The following is a 20,121-nucleotide window of genomic DNA, read 5'->3' as shown; positions in this document are numbered from 1 at the left end:
TAAGTATTTCTTGGTACCTTTCCCTCCTGTTGGAGTTCTTTTCAAAAGAACCATCAGAGCATAGCAAGGAATGTACGAAGCTGGTCAGAGTTGGTTAGATTAGTGACTTTCAAAATGACTTATAGGTTTTATGCACACACATGCATGCATATACATACATACATATACATACACACATATATGTACTGAATAAATGCATGTTGTCTTCCATTCCTAGATCAGGGTCTTTAATGCTGCTAATCATAGGGTCACTGCGTTAGAGCTGGAAGGGCCCTCAGATACCATTTAATCCAACCCTCTCTTTTTCATTTATTTATTTATGTATCTGCCCAGTTATCTATTTATTTATTGAATAGTATTTCATTTCTATTTACATGTAAAGGCAAATTTTTACCTTCATTTGTCTCACTGTCTTCCCCCCTCCCCAAGATGGTAAGCAATTTGAAATAGGTTATATATGTGCAATCATGAAAACATTTCTATATGTCATATTATATTATATTTTCCTTTATGTTATGCTTTCTAGACATAACATATTCTCTATAAAAACATTCTATATGTTACGTTATATTTCTCTGGATGCGAATAGCAGTTTTCCTCGTATCTTTGGAGTTGTCATGGATCATTGTGTTGCTGGGAATAGGTAAGTCATTCATAGTTGATCAATGTACAGCATTGCTGTTTTTGTGTACAATGTTCATGTAAGTTCATGTAAGTCCAGGTTTTTCTGAAATCATCCTGCTCATCATTTCTCATAGAACAGTAGTATTCCATTACGTGCATATACCACAGCTTGTTCAACCATTCCCCAATTGATGGGCATTCCTTCAATTTCCAATTCTTTGCTACCACAGAAAGAGAAGATATGAATAAGTATTTAGATCCTTTTTCTCCTGTGGGCCCCCGTACCCTCTCATCCCACTTCTCCTTCAAAAAAAAAAATCTCTGGGATACAGACCTAGTAGTGGTATTGTTGGATCAAAAGGTATGCGCAGTGTGATTGCTCTTAGGTCATAGTTCCAAATTGCTCTCTCGTATGCGAAGCCCCTCCTCATAGAGGTCCATTCATTCGAGCGTTAATTTCCTGCAGTGTGCCTTGTATGAAGCAGCATGGTATAGTGGCTAGACCAGCCAGCCTTGGGATTGGGAAGACTTTGCTTCAAGTCCCCCAAATGGTGTGGTGGTATGATCTTATGCAAGTCCCTGAATCTTTTAGGGTCTGAGGCACCTCTCAAAGGTTATAAATGGTAGACCATTTTGTAGGATATAGTGTCATGGATGTAGACCATGAAGGGACCCCGGAGCTCCTTAACTTCTTCATTTTACAGATGAAGAAAGTTGCTCAAGGCCATATGGGTAGTACATAGCAAAGTCAGGACTGAGGTCTGAGTAGAGCAACTTAGGTGTTCTTTTCTGTGTGCCCTGCTTTTCCTTAGCAAGATTTCCTTCTCTGGTCCAATAAAATCACCAGTCTTGTACTCTCCCAGGCACTGTACTGGTGGGATACGAAGACAAAAGAAAACCACATAACCTAGTATCTTCTCTGAAAGACTTGACACTTTATTGGGGAGGGGAATCCCATGAACACAAACACCAAATTTAAACAAGGAATATAATTTTTATGGGGTATGGCTTAGGTAGAGGACCATCACTAGCAACTTGGGAGCTCAGACGTCAGTTCCTTGACAAGCCTCATCTGTAAGTGGCTGAGCTAGGCTGGCACCTAGCTTTGTTCTTGTATGTTAGATCTAGATCCCTTCCTGACGTGTCATACTTTTGTCCCCTCCCTGCTCTGGGAGCATCTCCCCCCACCCCCAACTCGTCTTCCCAAAATACTCCTCCTTAGATATTTGTTACTTAGAGAGGATAAGTCCATTGGTATGGAAATAGGAATGGCCTAGGAGTCAGTCAGCCTGATTCTCTAGTATTTGGCAAACACATTAACCTCAGCTTTAGGGTTGCTGAGATTAAATGATATAATTTACAGGAGCCATTTTACACACTTGGACAAGTGACATAAATGAGAAGTGATTTCTAGCATTATGTCAGTAATAGAGATTTTCATAGTCTCTATCCACATATATTGAAAATACTGCTTAATATACTGATTTTAAAATGTAAATCTCTTCTGTCTCTTGGAGCCTAACAGTATTTTACTGCATATGCCTTATCATTTAAATATAAGCACAGTAAATTGTAAACTTTTGGAAATTGAGGGTTTTGGTGGGAAAGAAAAGTGCCAGCTAAAGTTCATGCCATTTTCATGTAGAGTCTCTCTTAAAATTGTTTCAGAACAATCTAATGCATGACATTCTGCAAAGCTATTAAGACACAGATGGTAGTTATAAATATGAACAATGATTCTCAGTCTCGGTTTTGTAGCATTGTAGGTTTCCCTAAGGTCTCCCCTTAAAATGGCACATTTTGATTGAGCCTCAGTGGGGACGGTATCGTGATGATTTTCTCCAACACAGCTTTGCACTTTGTACCTGGAATGTTTTTGAGGAAGCAGTATATAAATAGCTAGTTATCTCTCTCTAACTTCCTTGTTTTTGACTCCCTCCTTCTATCCCTAGCACACATGTGGTGGGACTGGATCTGGAGCTGTTTAGTACAGCACTTATCTGAATGGAAACTTCTGAGCATTCTCCCCCATCCTCAGAGGGGGCGAGCCCTTTGTCAACTCTTTGTGATACCACCTCATACTTTAGACATCGCTCTATGTAGTTCAGTAGCTTTTCTTTTCATCAAATCCAAATCTGTCTGCAGCTTCAATCCCTGGCTTTCAGTTTGCTCTATTGAACGGTGGAAAGCAGAGATTGTGAAGCTTGAAGACAGCTATCATGTCACTTATAAGTTTTTCCTCCCCAGGCTTAGCTCCTTCAGCTGATCCTAATACATCTTTTAAAGACCATGATGTAAGCAAAATTGTAATTAGCATAGGAAACAGACAAAAATGTAGATCTAAATGTAGACTTAATAATCATATCCTGAGCAGAATGGGCTGAAAAACAAATGAAAGAAGCACTATCTGTGTGTAAAGAGAATGATAATGGTGAGATTTTACCAAAAATTTTGGGATGCAGATAAAACAGTTTTCATAGGAAAAATTATATCTCTCAGAACACACATTGATTAAATAAAAAAGGATTGATAAACAGAATGTTCAGTTTTAAAATATTAGCAATCAAACTGAAAGTAAATCAGGAGAAATGCATAACCTAGCAACTACCTAAGGACTAAAATCAAATAAAGCTGTACTAAGAAGTTAGAGATAAAGACTTGACCTTCATTTCATCTCAGTCTACCAGTACAGTTTGGCCTAGAACATTGAGGGATTCTATGAGTTATCTAAGGTAACTCAATCAGTATGTGTTAGAGATAGAATTGGACCCTTTCTGTCTTGTGGCATTGTCCGGATACCATACTATGTCTTAAAATTAAGAGGAAATAAAATCAAACCATCAAAATAAAAAATGAACCAGGAGAAATTATGAAAAAAAAAGAAATAAGTAGAATTACTATGAACCTACTATGTACAAGTATATGTTAGGAGAATTTAAAAGAAGTGGGATGAATTATTTATGAAATGGCGAAATTAACAGGACATAAAATAGAGCTCTTAATCTAGTTTCAGAAGAAAACATTGAAATAGCTGTAAAGGTACTATTAAAGGAGAAAGCTCCCAGTCTAGATGGATTTAGGAAATAATATTATGAAGTTCTTAAGGAAAATTCAATGCCTACACTACATACATTATTCTCCAAAATTGATAAAAAAAAATCTCTCCAAGTCCCAATAACCTAAGTCAACAAAGGATAAAGCCTAAAAAGAGAACTATAGACTGATATCATTGGTGAATATAAACTCACAATTTTCAAGTGGGATTTTGTCCTTTATATTCTTAACCTTTCTTAGGATGATCTTTAATGTTTCTATAAGGATACTTACTACAGGAGTCCAGAATCATGAGTGAATAATTGTAGTTGCCAGGGAATTGAAAACACACCCTTATGCTTCTACACAGTCATGCTGTAACTGGTACAAAATTATTTCCTTACAACAATGCTGTGAAGATTCTAGCCCATGTAGTAGTATTACTATTTTTTAGATGATAGAATCAGTTTATAGAGGCTGTGATTTGGCCAGCATTACGCAGCTAATGAGTGTTGTTTCTTCTCTTGACTTCCAAGTCTAATTCTCTTTGTCCAATCAGGCTTCTTTTCTATCTCATTTGTAAGTTGTCAATTATTCAGTTGTGGATTGTAGTTTTTAATAATTGATAATAATTAATAAATTTAATGATTAATGATATTGTAAAGCAAAAAATGTGCATGCATCAACAACACTGCATATGAAAACTATTACTGGATTGATGATATAGTTTCCATCTTCCCAGAGTCAGAATAAGACCAAGTAAGCTGGGATTTTAATATAAGGTATGGCAACAGGAATAACATACTTAGGAATTAAGACTACATCTAGAGTTGGAAGGAACCTTAGGGATCATCTTGATAGGGTTGACAAGATAGCACTTAAGATATTTGAACCCAGGCCCTTTGACTCCAGGTGTGCCTTTACTGTCATACTCCACAGCTTTCCATCATGTTAGGCTGGATGCCACTTAGGTGACCATGTGTGTCTTTTTAAAAAGCCACTGTGGACTGTGGATAGAAGCTCAGTGCCTTGTGGAACCTGTGTTGAAGCCTCCATCAGTATTTGAGCTGGAGAATGTAAGTGGAACAGCTGACCAACAATGGTGGCTTGATTGTCTGGGATTTCTCCTAAAGGTACAGAAGAAAATGGGAAAACCCTGGGCTAGACAGGAGCCAGCATCCCCAAGTCCCACTTCCACCTCTGGTCCTGGTATTTTGATTGCCGGACGCCTTCCTATTCTCAGTTTCCTCATGTGTAAAGTGATTGGATTAGACTAGACTCTGATCCCTGTGAGCTTAGCCTTAACCTATATATTTGTGCCATCGTATTCTTTGGAGGTCTCTGAGAACAATATGGATTTGAAATCCTTTTCTTATGAAATACCTGTCTGTATTAAGAATAAGAAGCTAGCTGATGTCTAAAGAATCCTTCCTGTCCCCTGTAACATCATTTGGTCACATATCCTTCCCCTGTTAGAATATAAGCTACTTTGGGAGAAGATATTTCTTTGTAAGACCATAGTAATTATTTGTTGATAGATAAAGGCATGATTGTAACTCTTTTGCTCAAAAAGCCTTGTTGGCTCCCAGTTTCCTCTAGGACAAATAAAACAAAAGGCATTCAAAGCCCTTTATGATTCAGCTCCATTCTGTTTTGAGTCTTTATTACTCATAACTTCCCTCAAATATAGCTTTTTATTTAAAAAATATTACTTTGGGCAAAAACTGCAATTTAAATATAATCAATTGGTTTATGAGGTAATGCACACAGTATAGAAAAATGTTAATGAAAATCTTACTGACTCCTCTTTCTTTTTGATCAAAATAAAGCAGTCTGCTTCTGTCCTGAACATGCATAGAAAGTGACTTTACTAGGTCAAAATCTGCAATTCTTTTTCAACTTAAAGGCCTTTCTAAGATGGCAACTCTTCCTTACTCCTTGTTAAATGAAATGGAAGAATTGCTTTCATGACTTCTGTTTTCTAGGAGAAAGAGCCCATTGAGCCAGTATTTAGGAAATCTGAATCACATTTTGGTTCAAGTTGCAGTTGCTATTCTAGCAAATATCTGTATTCCTGATATCTGAGATGCCCATTTGTTTTTGTTTAGATACTGTTCCTTTCCTCCTGCATTCTGCTTTCTAAATTAAACCTTTCCTGGTACCTTCAAATACTACTGCTCTCACGCAAAGTATTATTTAACACATTTTTTAAAAATTTTCTTTATATTTTTGTCTATTCCCTTCACACTTATTCAGTATGTATTTTGTATATGTGGTCTTCCCCTTTATATATTATAATGTAAGTTTCTTGTAAGTACAGTTTATTTTATTTTATATATTTGTATCCTCAGTGCACAATACATGCCATATTGTGGGTATCTAATAAATGTATGTTGATTGATGGATTGAAGTCATCATTCATGAGGAAACCAAGGGTCAGAGATAAAGTCAAAGGGCTAACAAATGAAGTGACAGATCCTAGGACAAAGAACCTGGTTTCCTGATGTTTGCTTACTTCAATTCATTTTCCACAGCGTCTTTCCTTCAAACATTGTAAGAAAAAGATTTTAATGTAAAATGGGTTTTGATACTGTGTGGAATGAAAGACCCTCACCAATTAAAAGTTAATAAGGAGCCATCTCAGGATGGGAACAGAAAATAAATTTTATTCAATTCTCGAAAATTGGGCATCCCCCCCCTAGAACAAATCTAGCAAGGGTGGTGCTTTACAAGGAGCAAAGCACCCATAATTATACCTAACACAAGAGAATTCCCGCCCACCTCTGACCCTTCTCACCATTGGCTGGGAGGTGGGCTTACAATGTCTAGCATGAAAGCTAGACAAAGAACCGGGAAATTGAGGCACAGAAACTCCAATTCCCATTCTCTTAGTTAATGATTACAACTGAGGTGACATCTATAAATCTAAAGAAGGAGACTAGGATAAGGGGAGGGGGAGACCCTCTCCATTCTTTACAGTAGAGAAAAACAGGTCATTATGACCCTGTTCTTACTGAGCAAATCTTTAAACCAGAACCAGAAGAAAGAACAGAAAGTTTCATGGTAAACTTTCCCAGAGGCTGAGCCATCAGATTCTCATGGCCTCAGAATTTTTCCACTTCCTTATTTCTTGATTTTTAAACATTTCTTAGTATATCTATATCTGTATCTATATCTATGTCTATATCTATATCTATATCTATATCTATATCTATATCTATATCTATATCTATATCTATATCTATATCTATATCTATATCTATATCTATATCTATATCTATATCTATATCTATATCTATATCTATATCTATATCTTCCCTGTGAAGTCTTCACATTTTATTTACCTCACACAGTACTATCCTTCTGCTTTGGAAAAACGCCTGTAACTTTAATATCTCTAGGGATGGATTTACTAAATCAGTAGAGTTTTACACATTGGGCATTTTACTTTCTTTTTACTACCTCCCTTTTCATTGTCAGAAAGTTACTTTTTATGGTTATGCAAATTAAAAAAAAATCACTAAATATTGACTGTAAGAAATGGGAGGAGGAGTTTTGTTTCCACAGAACTAAAGGTGTGCTTCCCTGCCCTCCCCCACCCCAGCTTTAGCAGAGACCAGGCCTCAAGGTCGGTCAGGTGAGAGGTCAGAGGCTTGTACGCATGTGCATACTTTTTGAGAAGGCAGTCTGGGGAATTAGAGAGGCCAAACCCACTTGAACCTGTTCAAGCTTATCTAGGGTCTGGTCTTGGTCAAGAATCCAGGCCTACTGATTTGCATCATTTGCATATGTTAAAGAGGGAAAGTAGGGGAAGTAAAAGAATATAGTTTAATCCTAAACTAAGACAAGGAAAATCTAATTAACTTCACTTTTGCTTCTGTATCCTTATTACCCTATTTATATAAACTGTATAACCTAGGGAAACTATGTAAAAAACAAAGATTGTAAACTAACCATGACTCTAGCAGGAGTGGAGGGAATGGTTACCCCTGCTCCTGCAGCTGTATCTGTGTGAGTGTTCCCGTGAGCACTGCACCCGCTCTCCCAGGGAGCGTAATAAAATGTCTTCCTCTGCCCACTCTGGTCCTGAATTCTTTGGGTGTGAATGGGCAAATCACATGGATTTTCCTAAAGTCAAGTGAAGGGAAGCAACAGGCAGCGGAAGCTCGCCAGGCTTACTCCTGGATCTTGTCTTGGGGTATCCTGTGATCCCCACAGATTAAGGGATGGCTACCACTTGGTCTTCCTCTGGGAGTCCTGTGGTCTGTACAGCCTTCCCTAGGGATTATTACAGGGTTCTTCTTCAGGACTTTGGCCCTGCCTAGGAAGTCCAGTGATCGCCAAAACCACGTTTCTCACATTGACCACAACCATTGTCTTGGTTGTTTTCTTAGTATTTTCCAGTATAGTCAAATTGAGATACTTTTCTTTGAGATTAACATTGACTAAAAAGTTAACCTTTAGTATTTGGTAACTATCAATGCCACTGTTTAGACTAGTAAGAAGTAGGTATAATGTTCAAGTGTAATGAAATGAGCATGACAGGGTGTTAAAAAAAACAAAAAACCAAACACAACAAAAACTAAGTGCAGCTATCCTAAATCTTCCTGGTGCTACAAGCATTATAATTTCTCTGAGAATTGAAACTGCTCTCTATAAATTTGTTACTCATCTATCATAAAATTTTAAAAATTTAATTTCTAGTTCCAAATTCTTTCCCTTACCCTCCTCTACCCATTGATGAGTCAAGAACAGTAAACATCATAAGAAATAGTCATGTAGAAACAAATTTCTGCATTAGCCATATTTCTCTCTCTTCTCTTCCCCTCCCAATCCCCCCAGCAAGAGGAGCAAATAGAAGAAAAAAAAATGCGCTTCAGGGTGCATGCTTGAATTCACCAAGTTTACTTCTTTAGGTGGATATTGTGTTTCATTATGAGTTCTCTGGAATTTTAGGTGGTTGCTGTGTTGATCAGTTAAGTCTTTCAAAATTGATTATTTTTGTAATATTGCTATTACTGCAGAGATTGTGTTCCTGGTTCTTCTCGTTTCACTTTGTATCATTTCATACGAGTCTTAGCTTGTTCAACTACTCCCAAATTGATGGGCATCACTTTAGTTTTCAATTCTGTGCTACCACAGAAATGCTACTATATGTATTTTGGTACACATGGGTCATTTTTCTCTTTTGGATATAGATCTAATAGTGATGTTCCTTGACCAAAGTGAGTGCACAATTTGATCGCCCTTTGGGCATAGTTACAAATTGTTCTCCAGAATGGTTGGACAATTTCACAGTTCTCCCAGCAGTGCATTAATATGCTTGTTTTCTCACATCCCCTTCAGCATTTGTCATTTTTCTCCTTTTTCCCCCTGATTTGTATGTGTGAGGTGGTACTCAGAGTTGTTTTCTAAGTATTAGTGATTTAGAGCATTTTTTCTTATGACTATTGATAGCTTTAATTTCTTCCTCTCAAAATTTTTATTCATATCCTTTGACCATTTATCAATTGTGGAATGGCTTTTATTTTCGTAAATTTGACTTTATTCCCTATATATTTGAGACATGAGACCCTCATTAGAGAAACTTGTTCCAAAGATTCTCTCCCTCCCCCCTTGCTTTCCTTCTAATTTTAGCTGCATTGGTTTTATTTGTGTGAAAATTTTAATTTTATGTAATAAAAATTACCCATTTTACTTCCTTTGAACATGTTTGGTCATGAACTCTTTCCTTATTTCTAAATCTGACAGACTGGTTCTTTCTTCCATGCTCCTTTAATTTATTATGTCACTCTTTACATATAAATCATGTACTCATTTGGAATTTATTTTGAGGTGTGGTGTGAGAGGTTGGTGTATACTTAGTTTTTGCCAAACTGCTTTCCAGTTTTCCCAGTAAGTTTTGTCAGAGAGTGAGTTATTGTTCCAATAATTGGGATCCTTAGATTTATCAAATGCTAAGTTACCATGCTCTTTTGTTTCTCTTTATTTTGTGCCTATTTTGTTCCAGTGATTACCCTCTCTATTTCTTACTCAGTCACAACTTATTTTGATGGTTCTAGCTTTGTACAGAGAGTCTGTCTTTTCCTCCCGGGTGCCCCCCCCCCCCCCCGGGGTTTTTTTTTCTGCCCCATTGATTTTGTTGGTATTCTTTGCCTTTTGTTGCTCCGGATGAATTTTGGTATTTTTTTTCTAGGCTTAATCTTTGGTAATTTGATTGCTATGGCATTGAATAAGTAAATTAATTGAGGTAGTATTGGAATTTTTATTATATTGGCTCAACTCTGTCACAAGCAACTTTTTCTCTAGTTATTTAGATGCCTTCATTTTTGTGAAGAGTGCTTTTTTTGTTCATATAGTTCTCTTAATGCTGCTATTATCCTGGTTCAGTTAGGTAGCTCAGCATGCTAAGCCTGGTGTTAAGAAAATCTGTGTTCAAATATGACCTCAGGTACTTACTAGCCGTATGACCCTGGGCAAGTCACTTAACATCTGTTTGTCATTTTTTTAGTTGTGGAAACATACAGTTTCAACTGTGAGGATAATAATGGCACCTACCTGATAGGCTTGCTCTTGGGATTAAATGACATAATAATTTGTCAGTCACTTAGCAGAGTGCCTGGTCCTCACTTGGGGTTTTATATAATCGTTTACTCCCTTCCCTTTTCTTCCCCTCTTAATCACCTCAAACCTTGACTGTTGTAATACCTACTGGTTAATCTTCTTCCCTCAAGTTTCTACTCACTCTGGCACCCCTTCTGTTCAGTTTCAGAGTAATCTTCCTAAAGCATGGGTCTGACCATGTCACACCTCTTCATCATACCCTGGCAACTTTTTACCTTTTCAGTCTCTTTGTCCAGGTGGGGGAGGGGGCCAGCCTGGACTCAAGAGAACCTGAGTTCACATCTGACCATAGACATCTAGTAGTATGGCCTTGTGTAAGTAAAGTAACAACTTCTATGTGCCTCAGTTTCCTCAACTACAGAATGGGCATAATCATAGGACCTGTATCTCAGGGCCATCGTCTAGATAAAATGAAATAATATGATGTGCCATGTGTGTGCCGAGTGAGGTCTGTCAGAACCCCCCCAGCCCCAAACTTCTGCAAGAAATCCTTTCTGTGTCCTCCATAGCCTTCATGCCTCTCTGAGGTTCTCTCGAATTTCTCCTCTTCATTTCTTTCCTCTGTACCAAGTTGTCTGCCTGTTGTCTTGTCTTTAGACTGTACGCTTCTTGATTTTACTTTGTATTTCTTTGTATCCCCAGTGCTTAGCACAGGCCCTGGTCTGTAAGAGGTACTTCACTGCTTCTTCACTTGACTTGACTTGATTCTATCCACAATAATAGAACTAGAGACTGCATTAGGAGGCACTTTAGATATTACACAAAGATACTGATTTTTAAAATGAAGACTAAATTTACTCTTTACTGTGCTTGTGATGGTTATGAAAGTTGTCATGCGTGACTTAGAATTAGTCTTGTTTGGGCTTTTGTCTTTTATTCCCACACCTCAACTTTTCATAGCCTTGTCCCCACATTGAAATAAATGGAATATCAATGGAAGTATTGAGGGTGGTTTTTTCTCCTATAAATTTTTTTCCACCTAAACACCATCTTTTTCACTCAGTGATTAATAACAACATAATTAAGTATGGAATATATAAATCCTTGGTATATCCTTAAAATACAATACATTACATTTCAAAATAAGTTAACATCGTGTGGTCTAGCCCACTTTTAACATCATGTTCATTGGAAAGCCAATTTTTTGGGAAAAGGGAAGACCTTAAATGTATCCACTTTTGTTTCATATTTTTGGAAATGTTAATAATTATTATCTGTACTATGTCATTTCTGATGTACATTTCCTTATTTTCAATTCATTGCGCTCTTAGAAATAGTAACTGAAAGTCTTTTTTCACCTTCAAGTTACACTTTTACAGACAACAAGGAAATAATTCCCTTTTAGCAGATCACGTAGCCACAAGTGCCAGGCTGGAGAAGTGGGAGCCCTCGTCTCACCTTCCCAGCTTTGCAGCAGAGATCCTCACACAGTTATTGCCGGCATTCGTGTGTGTGCGTGTGCATGTCTGCATCATGAGTGTGTGTGTGTGTGTGTGTGTGTGCCTATGCCTGAGTGAGCTAGCCCATAGGTGGGGAGCAAACTTGAGTGCTATTTACTTACTGAATGGACTTCTAGATAGGGGCAACTTTACTCTTTTGGGAGGGGATTATTTACAGAGCTTTGGACAGTTGGCCATGCTGAGACATTTGTGAGGAGAGAATATTGGCATCTTGAGTGTTGTAAGAGAGCACGTTTCTTTGGTGTGGGGATTACATTTTTATCTAATTCAGTGCATAGTAGTATTAGTTTTAGTTGTGTGTAAAGCCGAGAAAAATAGGTTTATTTTAAAATGTCCCTGTTCTTGTCTTAAATTCTTTAGCGGGATCTCTAGGAAACTCAATTTAGAATGCCTTAAATTCTGATATTTAGGATGTATATATGCTTAATTTTTCACAGCTAAATGCTGCTTTTTAGGGATGAAGAATTCTCACTTTAATTTTGAACTCTTTGTGAACCAAATGCTAATTCATTACATTGAGGGATTTCACAAAATTTTAGTTGTGGTTTCAGAAGCATTGGACATTGGAAAGAACTGGATTGGAAGTCAAGAAATCTGGGTTCTAGTTGCATTTCTGTCTCTCGCTAGATTTACAGCTTTCTGGTAATTAAGTTTTAGTCCCTAGATCTTAATTTCTTCATCTGTAAAGTTAAGGGTTTTGAAATAGATGAGTCCCAAATTCTTATCTGTTATTCAGCAAAATCCTGGCAAAATTTTGAGAGGATACCTCAATGTTATTTTGTGGGCAACCCCCCCCCCCCCCCCCCCCGGCCATGTTTATCCTACTCTGATTTCTCTTGCCTTTGGGAAGGCTAGCATTTTCTGTTTCTAACTGTCGTTGCTGGATATGGTTAAATTTTCTGTGTAGTGATAGAGGATTTGAGGAGTGCTGACTTTTAAAATTTCAGTCCCATTTATTTTATTAGGTAATTCAGATTTCAGTATTTTTATGTCTGAATAACTTCAAATACAAATGGCTGCCTAGAGAAAGGAGAAAATAAATGCACACTCTCCTCCTTAGGCCTGCTTAGGCTGCCTTCCCCCACGTGACAGGAGAACAGCCCTGTGGCTTCTCAGCTTGGGCTGCTGCTTAAGGTTTGCACTAATTTGCTTCCATGCCCTGCAAGTTGAAGCTAACTCACAGTCACTGCCCTCTTAGGCATCTACTTCCAATCCCCATTTATTCACTGGGTGTTCTCAAGCCTGACCTTGAACCTGATGGAATTGCCCATCAGCTTCCTAGAAGGACTCCACATTTGGAACCTACAGTAGAGCACACTGATTTTGACATGCCTCTGGTAGGTTTTCAGTCTTGAATGTGGGGCACTCATGCATTTGACACAGGGGGTGCATAAGTGTGGTTGCTTTCTGCTCTCTTTGGTCTCTGTTCTGTTGTTCACTTTTACTTTGTCTTCTCTGCTGTCTCCATTCTCTGTCTCTTTGCTGCTATGTACCTTTTTTCTCCTTTTCACCAAGGGTGGGTACTTGTCAGGATCCTACTAATCCCTGCTGCATGCATTTATGTTTACTAAACCCACCTGTATATGTAAGGTGAGTTCCCATGGGGTCCTCGGTGTGTTACTGGCTTACTCATCTATTAAACATCTGATGTCTCCTTAGTTGTAAACTGTGCATTTGACCTCAGCATGTGTGAGTTTTATGAATAAAATCTATCAACACTCCCCCATGTCTGGTTCTCACTTTCATCCATCTTTTCCTACCAAAAATTGGAGCTTCATAGCTAGATAAAGGAGGTGTATGGCAGTAACCACTTGGCCAAGCAAGAAGTGGGATTTCTCTTTTCTGACTTTGACTATTTACGCCTACTATTCCACTGTGTGATGGTTCTTTGACTCTAGGACTCTTGGCCTATCAGCTTTTCACTGATAGTCTTTGTTCTGTTGTATTTTCTGTTGTTTTCTTTTTGTTTTTGCTAGGCAGTGATCTATGGGTCTTACAGATACCACTTTGTGGCCTTGGGAAACTAGTGGCCAGGAGCATATCCAAGTAAAAGTAAGGAATGACAAGAGAAGGGAACATTTTTGTTCTTCTTGGTGAAGCTTGCTTAGGTTCTGTAGTTGGCAGAAGGCTTCCATTTTATGAAATTGTCTTTGCTTCAACAGTCCACAGCTAGCAGCAGCTGTGGGGGTGAAAAACCAACAACAACCAGCTCAGAGAACGCTGCAAGCCCAGGTTCTTTTGATCTGCTTTACGTTAATGGGGTTGACAGTCTTACTTTAATCCAGCATACAAATACCATTCACTTAGTTCAGGGGAAAAAGCCAGCACCCTGAACTTCAGAGCAAATACAAACAAATTACAAACATTGACAGAGACCAAATACAATTCATAGTTACCAACATCTGAGTTCAGCCAGGGAGCTCATAACAATGGCTGGCCCAGAGTGAGGAGTTCCACTACTGCTGTGGGTCAGAGCTCCAAAAAAGGAAAGCCAACCCCTGGTTTTATATCTTTTTCAGGGTCAAGGGTGAGTCACAAAAAATGTGACTTAAACCCAGGCGGTCTAAAAGCCTCTGATGTCACAAACATGTCACTCAAACCCCTGTAAACTAGGCTTTACCTTGAGGCAAGGAGGTCATCAAGGACTCCTAATTTAATCAAGGAAATAAAGGCCAGACTCTTCAAGGGCACTTGGTTGAATTAAGTGCTAAGAGCCCATTTTGATTGCCAGTACAGTTTTCCAACCTGCATATGGTTCTTTCCTGCTGAGTCCTTTCTGTTTACCATACCTGCCATGATGTGTTCTATTCAGGTGGGAAGGGCTACTAAGAAGCCACCGTGTAGTCGTCACATTCCCTGATTATACCTTCCTTTGCTACTCACTATGCATAACAGGAAACGGTCATACCTAGGCCCAAAATAGGTCCTCATCCCTGTATTCAGCAAGAATTTATTAAATGACTGCTATGTCCCACGCTCAGTGCTTGGTAAAGAATAGAAAGACCAAAAGGTCAATGAAATAACACTCGCATAGAAAATATAAAACATCCAATTAATGGGGGGGGTGGATACTAACAGGTGTATGAGGGAAAGTTTAGGTAGCAAGTGGCACTTGAGTTTAACTTTGAAATTAATTGGCATTTCAGGAAATAGAGGTGAGGGGCAGAGGGCAGCAGACTGGGGACACCTGCTCAAAGACTGAAACGGAAGAAACAGAATGCCTCGTATGAAAGCATTAAGCAGGCTGGGCTTGCTGGAGTGTAGAGTTGTGGAGGAGGAAATCACATGGATTTAACCAGGAAAGAGTGGCTAGAACCAGGCTGGAAAGGTGTTTAAATGCCCAACAGTTTGTATTTTATTCTAGAGGCCTAGTGAGTCTCCCTTCTATCCTGCATCTCCACAGTATCCTCCAGACGTACCAGTGATTCTGCTTCAGTGCACATGTGACTCCCCAGCTTAATAAACTCCAGTGGTTCCTTGTTCCCTTTAGCATCAAGCACAAATCCCTCTGTGGGTATTGAAAGCCCTTCACACTCCACCTTGGACCTTCGGTTTAGTGTAGGTAGATCTCCATGGCCCTCACCGGAACTTTGATATCCAACCCAGCTGGGCACCTTGCTTTTTTCTCACATAGGAGATTCATCCTCAGTCTTTGTTGCTTTTTTTTTTCAGGCCACTCCACTTCCTCCTCAAACCTCCCATTTGCTTCAAATTTCAATTGGTTTCATCTGACAATGTGGGCATCTCTTTTGTCTCCCCTGAGAAGAGTGTAAACTCCTTGAAGATAGGGACTGCTGCTTTATTTTCCTTTGTATCTCCAGTACCTAGAATAGTTCTGTGTGGGGTGAGACCACCCACCAGCAATTAATTAAGAAAATCAGAGGGCTCTCAAATTCAGGAACTGAAAAATTTCTTTATTATGATCCTGCGGGGGGAGAGGATGATCTTCGAACTGTTACACCTATGCATTGACAAATGAAAGGGGGCAGTCCCCTTTGTAAATACAGATATGGAGACCCAAAGGAAAATAACAATGCAGTTGTCTCTTTAAGATTCAAAAAGTCTTTTCCAATACAGCTGTCTGGCAGTGGGCATCATCCCTGAAGTCCTCTGTTTCTTGGCATTTGCTCCAGCCATCTCTCCAGCACAGCATCTCAGCATTTTCTTTTTCTTGTCTTCTTGTACGAATCAGCTTTCTGTCCATCCTCCTGTAAAAGTCACTTCAGCACAATTTAAAAACTACCATTTCTAGTCCTTATACCCTAATCATTTTACATTTTCAAAATTGGAACTTTGACCAATTGTCCTGTTTAAGAAATCCACATCAGAACCCAGTTTCTTTTATTTTACAGTAACCCATTATTAATTTCCTCACCAGGAGGGTGAGCTCTCACTAAGGAATTAACAACAGGCTCCAGTATATACATAAATACATTAAATAATCAATTTTTAACACAGTACATGTAACATCATAAACTTTTTAGTCTTGCCATGTTTCTTTGATGGCATTTACAAAATAAACCCCAAGCCATTCTTCTTTTAATGTTATTAATTGTAACAAAACTTTAGACAAGCTTGATATTAACTAAATAATATCTTCACAAGACTTTCACCTAATTGTCTCCATACCATTACCAAGAATTAAAGGACCCTAACTTATATAGGACCACACACAGGAACACTAGTCCCAGTCCTATAGCAATCTAAGATGTTCCATAATCAATTATTTTACGAGATTTTTTTACTGTACTTACAAAACCTTCTGATTATAGAAACTTGCCACCAAGAGATTAGGGACTTAGAGTAAGCTTCCTGTCCACTCCAGGCAGAAGTTGTGTCAAACTGCAAGCTGCATTGTGCCAGGCTTAGTCTGCCAAGTTTCAGTTAAGGTAGTCAAGAGAGTCCCACCTCAGCATATGCAGAAGTTGCTCTCTCAATTTTGCCATGAAATGATATCTGCAGTTCATGGCAGCCCCTATACAGGGCTGCTGGCATCTTGGGTCAGCCAGAAAAACAATCAGTTAACAGTTCCATTAAGTGTTTGATTAGCAAGCTCCCATGATCAGTTTAAGATATGACTATAATCTCGCCTTGCTTAAGGAACATCCTTAAAGTGAGCCTCAAGTAGCTTGCATGCATTTCTTCCCTTATTCATAAAATCTTCCCATTAAGATCATAAGTTATTGCTCTAACACATTTGTATCAGCTTCTCCTCTTTTTTTCTGTTCTTCTCTAATTATGCCTGATCTGAAAGAATTGCACCATATAACTTTATGTTTTAGACAATGGAATGAATTAAAATCCACTTTTAACTTTTTCCATTAATGCCAGGATATTCTACAACTTTGTCTAAGCAACACTAAAATTATTTTCCCCAAACTGAAAATTTCTCTGATTTAATTCCAGCAATTAATTGCACTATTTGTATTAATACCCAATTACTCTTATATCACTTTGAAACATTCAAGGACCTTATTCCACATAGATACAAAGTAACTTTAAATCCTCACCTTAGTCTGTGGGGTAATGCTTCAACCTTACATTTATATTCTTATCTCACAAACTTCTTTTCTCTTTATCCAAATTATTCCCATTAATATTTAGACAGAATGTTATCTTTCATATGACTATATAAGAGTACCAATTTACCCGATCATTTGATTAAAAACAAGATTTCACGTATTTGCATTAATCTAGTTTTCCATTTCTCCCCATAAAATCGTCTAGGTCTGTAGGTATATACCTTTCTTTTCATCACTAACTACTCATTATGACTACAGAGACCTGCCATAAAAAAAAGGGAGCATCATATAATCTCCCCCTGAGAGTGAGTTCTTTTACATCAGATGGCAATTTTCACTAATCAAAACTACCAAGGCCAACATCTCAAAATCTAATCTTATCCTAAATCGGTTCTGCTAACTTTAAAAAGTCAGGTGCGGGGGATTGGGGGGGTGGGGGGAGGGCGGCCACTGGCTTATAACCCTTGTTGTCGTCCCTCTTTCAGTACAGCTTAAATCCTAGTAACTGTTGCCCCTCCCCCCAAAGCCTCTATAGAAGCCGCTATATAAGCATTAATTCCCCCAATATAAGGTTCTCACACAGAAACTTGGACAATTCACAGTGGGTTCGAACTGTAACGAAATTAGCTTACAAATGCAAATTCAGCAGGCCTTCTAAAAATTATACAAAAGATTTTATAAAACATTTTTTAAAGTATTTTCCCTTCTCTAAAAACAGATTAGAATTTATCTTGATATTAAAAGGGATTGTCACTAAACTTTCATGAAGAAAATAATTTGGACAGCTCTAAAATAATATGTGTTTCTCTCCTCTTTAAAGCAAAAATAACCTTTAAACGTTTGGATTCGTTCACAAATTCCCAAAGTGCCATCACAAATTAGTCCATAAACCTCCAGATTAACATACATAAATATATCTTTAGATGATATGGGCTTAAAAATCACAACCCTATATTTTTTTTTTCAAAGTATTATAACAACTCAATTCTTTGTTATTACAGAATTTCTAGATATCAGATTTTCTGTTCACAAAAGCTCTTGAATATAACAATTACAACAGGAAATTCTCACAAAGTATTAATTAATAATCTTACAAATGCTATTATGTGATAGCAAAGCAATTTTAACTGAACAATAACAGCTTTTTAACCCATTCATCATTTTTCTCTGATAGTAAACCATACAAATTTAATGTCTTCAACATTTTTACGTATTTAAGAAAGCTTGAAATTACCCATCAAATTAGGTGAATGCATATTAAAGGTAATATTACTTTTTCATAACCAAAAATAAAAGTTTCAAACATTTTTGTCACATCTTTTTTTCAAAAGACCATATATATGTATTATATATGTAAACAAGATTTAGACCTCACAAGGGTCTCTCAAATTTTTACAGTCTAAGAGAACTCTAAATATACAATTTTGAAATAAGGTGACTTCAATTACATTTTCATATTATCACATATAGAAATTATTAATCCTATTACTTTTGGTATTTATGTATTCCCTTAAATACATTTTATTTAGCACTCAGCAGCTGTTCACTGAGCTACCCACTACCTCTGGCTGAAGAATTAGGAAAATTTGCCTAGCCATTTGAATTTGGCCTCCTGCTTTTTCCAAGCCTCATTTTATACATACTGGCAATTAACAAAATTCCTAAGGATTTTAAGGGGGTGCGGTCACGTTCCTCCAAGTTAAAAAAAAAAACAAACCAAAACCTTTTCTTTCTATTTGTCTGCCTCAGATAATTTGAGAAAGTTTTTTTTCTTTCTCAATTGCTAAAGAGTCTAAGAATTATACAAATCAGTCCCCTATTGACCCACCCATGGTCTTTCAATGTGGAGGGTGGGGAGGGGGAGGCCAAGAGCACCTGGACTCAGCTGCCATTCTACCCCCAGCCATATCCCCTATCTCCAGCTTCTTTTTTTTTTTTTTTCCAATTTTTAAAAAATCTTTTTTTTTTAAGGGGGGGAAGGCAGAGCAATTGGGGTTAATTAACTTGCCCAGGGTCACGCAGCTAGTAAGTGTGTCAGACGTCTGAGGCTGGATTTGAACTCAGGTCCTCCTGACTCCAGGGCCGGTGCTCTGCTCACTGCACCACCTAGTGGCCCCGTTTCCCAGTTTTTTACTGAAACATTTTACCCTCTGCATTCCATCTTCAATCACTTTCCTAATCTTGACCCAAACTACCTCAAACATTTTCAAATAAATGACAAAAAAGGTTATATATATATATATATATATATATATATATATATATATATATATATATATATATATATATATATTATATATTCTCTAATCAGTAGTGGTCCAGAGCATTTTTTCATATGCCTGTAGATAGCTTTAATTTCTTCCTCTGAAAACTGCCTGTTCATATCCTTTGACCATTTCTCAATTGGGAAATGGCTTGTATTCCTATATATTTGGCCCAGTTCTCTGTATATTTTAGATATGAAGCCTTTATCAGAGATACTAGTTACAAAGATTTTCTCCCAATTTTCTGCTTCCCTCCTAATTTTTGTTGCATTGGCTTTTTTTTGTACAAAAACATTTCAATTTGACATAATCAAAATTATCCATTTTGCATTTTGTAATGCTCTCTATTTCTTGTTGGGTCATGAATTCTTTACTTTTCCATAAATCTGATAAGTAGACTATTCCTTGCTTTCCCAAATGACTTATAGTATCAGCTTTTACTTCTAAATCATGAACCCATTTTGACTTTATTTTGGTATATGGTGTAAGATATTAGTCTATGCCCAGTTTTTGCCCTACCATTTTCCAATTTTCCCAACAGTTTTTGTGAAATAACGAATTATTAGCCCAGAAGCTGGCCTCTTTGGGTTTATC

General features: G+C 37.7%; 1 protein-coding gene across 1 annotated transcript in view; it reads left to right on the top strand.

The window, feature by feature from the left end:
• ANKRD11 (ankyrin repeat domain 11) overlaps positions 1-20,121 on the top strand; it is a 277,569-nt gene that overhangs the window by 23,634 nt on the left and 233,814 nt on the right. The window lies entirely within an intron of this gene.

Source organism: Trichosurus vulpecula, chromosome 3, assembly GCF_011100635.1.
Source record: "Trichosurus vulpecula isolate mTriVul1 chromosome 3, mTriVul1.pri, whole genome shotgun sequence".
Classification (NCBI taxonomy): Eukaryota; Metazoa; Chordata; class Mammalia; order Diprotodontia; family Phalangeridae; genus Trichosurus; species Trichosurus vulpecula.
Note: the sequence above shows the minus strand (reverse complement) of the source record. Positions and strands in the feature narration are given on the sequence as shown.